This window comes from Lynx rufus, unplaced genomic scaffold (assembly GCF_022079265.1).
Source record: "Lynx rufus isolate CCGP_SWC_20201006 ecotype Redwood Valley unplaced genomic scaffold, mLynRuf1.p SCAF_13, whole genome shotgun sequence".
Lineage (NCBI taxonomy): Eukaryota > Metazoa > Chordata > Mammalia > Carnivora > Felidae > Lynx > Lynx rufus.
Window position 1 is genome coordinate 42,607,178 of NW_025814827.1, and position 5,589 is coordinate 42,612,766.

The 5,589-nt window shown below is 39.0% G+C and overlaps 1 pseudogene; it reads right to left on the reverse strand.

The window, feature by feature from the left end:
* Window positions 1–1,199: 1,199 nt before the first annotated feature.
* Window positions 1,200–3,369, reverse strand: LOC124508276 (olfactory receptor 11G2-like; annotated as a pseudogene).
* Window positions 3,370–5,589: the final 2,220 nt, after the last annotated feature.

Sequence of the window (5,589 nt, forward strand, 5' to 3'; positions counted from 1 at the left end):
GTCCATAGTCTACATTAGGGTTCACTCTTGGTGTTGTATATTCTTCTGGTTTGAACAAATTTATGATGACATAAAACCACCAAACAAAACAGAACAGAAGAATTTGGGATTTGTCTCCAAAGTTTGTATAAGTAGAAAGGAGATAAGTGTAAGGACTGATGGAAAAGAGGTTTAAGTTATGCCTTTAAAGGCATGGAGTGCTAGAACCTAGACAAAAATGAAGGAGGACAACAAAGGATCACAGGGAAGATGCCACAGAACTTAATGACATTAAGATTGGGAATGAAAAGGTAAGGGATTTATGAAGGTTAAGATTTTAGGTTCAGGTTATAGATCAGTGGAGCCATTGACAAATAAGTATAGCTAGGGCTAATTTAAAAGGAGGTTATCAAATTTAGGATCAGACATTTGAATTAGGAGTGGACTTTCATGAAAAAAATATATATCCATTAGACCTACCTCCTAAAATGAAAGCACTGGCAAAATGTGGGAGTCAAGCAAGTCAATATAATCTTACTGAGGATGCTTGTTGGTGCCCAAAACTATACTTAGAATTATGGAATATGTAAAAGTAGTGCTTTAAAACTGTTCCTGAGGGGCACCTGGGTGGCTCAGTTGGTTGAGCATCTGACTTCAGCTCAGGTCATGATCTCATGGTTCATGAGATCAAGCCCCACACTGGGCTCAGTGCTGTCAGTGCAGAGCCTGCTTCAGATCCTCTGTCACTCTCTCTCTTCCCCTCCCACACTTGCGCTCTCCCAAAAATTAATGAAACCTTTTTTTTTAAGAAAGTTTAAAATTGTCCCCGATATTGAGGGTTTTTTTAAAAAACTGGTTAATTATGTGTGTGATTGCAATACATTCAACATTCGTTATTCTCTGAAAAGAACAACTGGCTCTGATGAAAGCAGAATTTGAAAATGTTGAAAGACATCAAGTAGTATTTAATTAAAACCAAAAGAAACTAAAAAACTCAATTATAGAGGAATACATGAAAATCTTACCAAGTTGTATTTCAACTAACTGTATCTAAGGTAACTGTAACATAAGAATAATAACTTCCTAAGACTTAAATCATGAGTCTAGTGAATTTTGAAAAATCATCCTCCCAATATATTAAAATAAAATAAAATGAAGGGAAAAAACCATAATCTCATTTTTGTTACCTTCCATCCTCCTAGACTTGCCGTATACTAAATTCAACTTTTGAATCCTTTAGAGATTTCCCATAATAACACATTCAGAATTTTCTTGAGTGCCTCTTTCATATCTTTGTTCCAGAAGTTGTAAATCAAGGGATTAAAGAGTGGGGTTGCGAAAGCATAGAACAAGGTCACAAATTTCTGCATCCCAGGATAGTCCCCAGAACCTGGGCTAATGTACATCACCATGACTGAACCATAGAACAGACACACCACAGCAAGGTGAGAGGCACAAGTAAAGAAAGCCTTATGCCTTCCTGAGCCTGGGGGCACCTATAACACCACACTCAAGACACAGAAGTAAGTGCCATGTACAAGAAAGTGAGAAAGATGATGAGAGAGCTATTGATACCACAGATTTGAGTAATTTCACATACTGGAGCACAGGACAATGCCAGCAAAAGTGCAAGATCACAGAGAAGATGGTCAGTGGTGTTTGGACCACAGAAAGGCACCTGAGATATTAGAGTCAAAGGAGTCAGTAACCAGAGAAAGCCCCTACCCAGCAGAAGACCACTAACTGAGTGCATAGGCGGTGGGTCATTATGGTAGGATAGCGGAAAGGTCTACAAATGGCAAGTAATCAATCAAAAGACATCACTGACAGAAATAAGCCCTCAGCGGCACACATGGAAAAGAAGTAGAACTGGAGCAGGCAGCCAGCATAGGAGATACTCTTAGTCTGGGAGATGATGTTGGCCAACATTTTGGGCACATCAGAACTGACATAGCAGATCTCCAGGAAGGAGAAATGGCCAGGAGGATGTACATGGGTGCGTGGAGTTTCCGGCTTGACCACATGGCACAGATGATGGATGTGTTCCCCATGAGAGTCAGAAGGTAGATGAGGGAGAAGATGACAAAGAGGAGGATCTGGATCTCCCTGCGGCATGGGAAGCCCAGGAGGATGAACTCACTCACAGACCCAGAGATGTTAGTAGTCTCCACAGTCCTTATTAGTGTGACCTGTGGAAGTGACAGAAGACTGTAAGAACCACAGAAATATTAACACTATTTTTCTTCTTTCTTTGTCCTGGTGAAGAGATACATGCTTGTTTTCCTCAATTCAGGCTTGTGATATTACTAACTTCCCTTTGGAAGGGTTAGTTCTTTCCTTTTCATCTCCTTCCCTCTCTCATTTATTCAATAAACATTTATTATGTACATATTATTGCCAGGCACTGTTCTTGGAGATAGCAAAAAGTGATGAATAAAAATGCAGAGTCCCTGCTCTTTTGTAACTTATGTCAAATATATTTTGTTCAAAGCAACTTCAAACAATACATTCATGGCTCCAGAATTTCTACATAAAAGGAGATTAGGAGCCTAAATCTGATTGGAAGAGATCTGAGGAGATTGACCTTGGAATCACATTTGCATAGAAAGGAAATTGTTTTTACTTAGACTATGTTTATTTTGGGGAAATTCATAGGGAGCCCCATACATCCCTCCACCTATATCACGGTGCTGCCACTGACACTGTAACAGCATATGACAAATCAGAACAAAATATTTTCTCGTCATGAGACATGATTATACTCAGTTGGAAAAAATAAGGAAAGGCTTTAGCAAAAGGTCAGTGACGGAGGCAGAACATTAATAGCATATACTAATGATAATGTGAAAAGATTTGGCTATAAGATGTTGTGTTTAGAGAAAAGCCCAAAAGAGTGAAAATTAGAGTACTTGTTAAGGAACAGTGGGATACAATTTTCACAGATTGGGCCACATGGCAGAGGACTCACTCACTGCCAGTCTAATTCAGGCTTCATTTGCTAGTCAATGGAAAACAATTGGAGCTAGACTAGTACAAGAACACAAGGATCAAAGGTTTATGGAAGCTACATTTGCAAGACAATTAGAGGGTAATGAATTTGCAGTAAACTATTAGAAAGCAGTTTCAGTAGCCCAAAGAAAAAGCCTGAAGAGCCTGACTTAGGGTAATGTATAAGCAAAAAGATACCAGGAATGGATTCAAGAGACATGCAATGGTAGACACCTAACCTCCTAGGCTTTAAAATCAGTACAGGTAATGAAATGCTCCTCAGGAGCTGAGAAGACACAGAAAAGAGACCTCACATTCCATTTGCCACAGTAATACTCTTTAGATCTCTTCTGATTGTTCTCTCACCTGGGATGCCTCACAGGAGAGAGCCACTCTGAACATCCTGGCTCCTTCTGTTCCCACACGTCAACATGCTGAAGACAAGTGTTCCTTTCCTTGCCTTTCCTCACCTTTGGGTCTCTCTCTGAGCCCACTTCATTCCCCAGTCCCCTGTTTTCTTTTGACTCCTTTGAATCTGAGTATTATACCTCATTAAATAAATTAGCTTCCACTTACAAAGTTTTCCTCTCCTACAAGCCACACATAATGGGTGTTGATCTGCTATGTTGTCACTCATATGAAAGAGAACAGTAAACAAGAGAGTCATCTAAATTGTTGCCAGTGTTTTAAAGAAAAATTGATCCCTTTTCCTGTTGGCTAAGAATACAGTCCTTTTCAACACATGAATAGAGGGGAAAGAAAAAAGAGAGAGAGAGGCAAACTATAAAAAACTCTTAATAATAAAGAACAGACTGAGGGTTGGTGGAGGGAGGTGGGTGGGGAATGGGCTAAATGGGTGATGGGTACTGAGGAGAGCACTTGTGATGAGCACTGGATGTTATGTGTAAGTGATGAATCACTAAATTCTACTTCTAAAACCAACATTATACCATATGTTAACTAACTAGAATTTAAATAAAAACTTGAAACATTTTTTAAAAAGGTAAAAAAAATGAACTATTTCCATATAAGAAGAAAAGAAAAAGAAACTAGAAACTTAGAAAAACCTCCTACCCTCAAAGAACAGTTCTTTTGAAGGTGACCTGCAAAGACAGAATGATAACTTAATGAAAACATTTCTTTAATCCCATGTCTAATATGGTTTGTATAAGAGGAATGGTGTTTGCAAAGGAAAATAATCATGAAAATTTTGCTCCATTTTCTTATCAATAGATAAAACAAAATGGACATTGAGACATAGGAAAGAAGTTATTGTTCCATGTGCCCAGACCTACTTATCCCAGCGCAGCCCAGAAGTCAGAGATATCAGCTCCTTGGTAGGACGCTTTTTGGTTCCTTTCTTTACAAAGATCCCTTTCAGGTTTTACTCAGAGAATAAAACAAGCCACAAATCTTTCCATTCCCCATTACTGATCCTTTCCAGACTCTGAAGCCTGTCTCTGGAGACCTCAACCCCAGGAGCAATGGAGGCAATTAACGTGCATCATACAGACTTGAGCATGTTTCACCCTCAGTGATTATCATATCGAAGATGAGAACTACACGAGTGTGCACACATTCATAGGTGCACTCACAAGTACACACACGTATGCACATATACACACATATTCCAAGCTAACATAGTATTATTCCTTCCAGGGTTTCCTCTCCTAACCTTAAGAAACTACTTTTTTTTTTAATTTTTGTTTATTTTTGAGAGCCAGAGCGCAAGAGAGCGTGTATGAGCAGGAGAGGGGCCGGGAGTGACAGAGAATCCCAAGCAGGCTCCATGCTGTCAGTGCAGAGCCCAACGCAGGGTTTGAATTTAGGAACTGTGAGATCATGATCCAGGCAGAAATCAAGAGTCAAATGCTTAACCAACTGAGCCACCTAGGCACCCCCTTAATAAATTACATCTTAGCTAAAAAATTTGTTTGACATGAGATGCTTTCATGTCATTACTTTCAAGGTTTGTTAGACCTAGAGTCTCCCATTCCTGTTGTCCAAATGACAGTTTAAAGATCCTGTCCACTATATCCTGAATGAGCCTATTAAACATCTACAGCATCTCCATACTTTTCAAACTGCTTATCCCTACATGTAGATCACATAGGATGGATGTTGGTCAACTAAGAAGTTAAGACAGTGACAGACAAATTCATTTCCTCTTCTTCAAGTCAATAATATATTTTTTAAGGCTTCCTTGGAGATATGTATGCTCATGTAACTGAGTTCTAGTTAGTAGAATGTAATTAAAACTGATGTGTAACACTTGAAGCTTTATCCAGGCATCATCCTTGATGATCTTGGATATAATTAAGTATGTTGACCTAGGAAGCTAAGTTTTGAAGATGATGAAGGCAAGGATGGAAAATACCTTGAATTCCAGAATCATCATTTGAAAAACAATCATCTGTCAATCAGGAACACCCATCTGGATTTTAAGTAACCAGTGAACATGTTTCATATTTGTTTTTACAATTTTTTAAGTTTAATTTATTTTGAGAGAGAGCATGACAGAGACAGAGAGAGAGAGAATATGAATGCTGACAGTGCAGAGCTCCATGCAGGGCTTGATTTCACAACGGTAAGATCGTGACCTGAGCCAAAATCAAGAGCTGG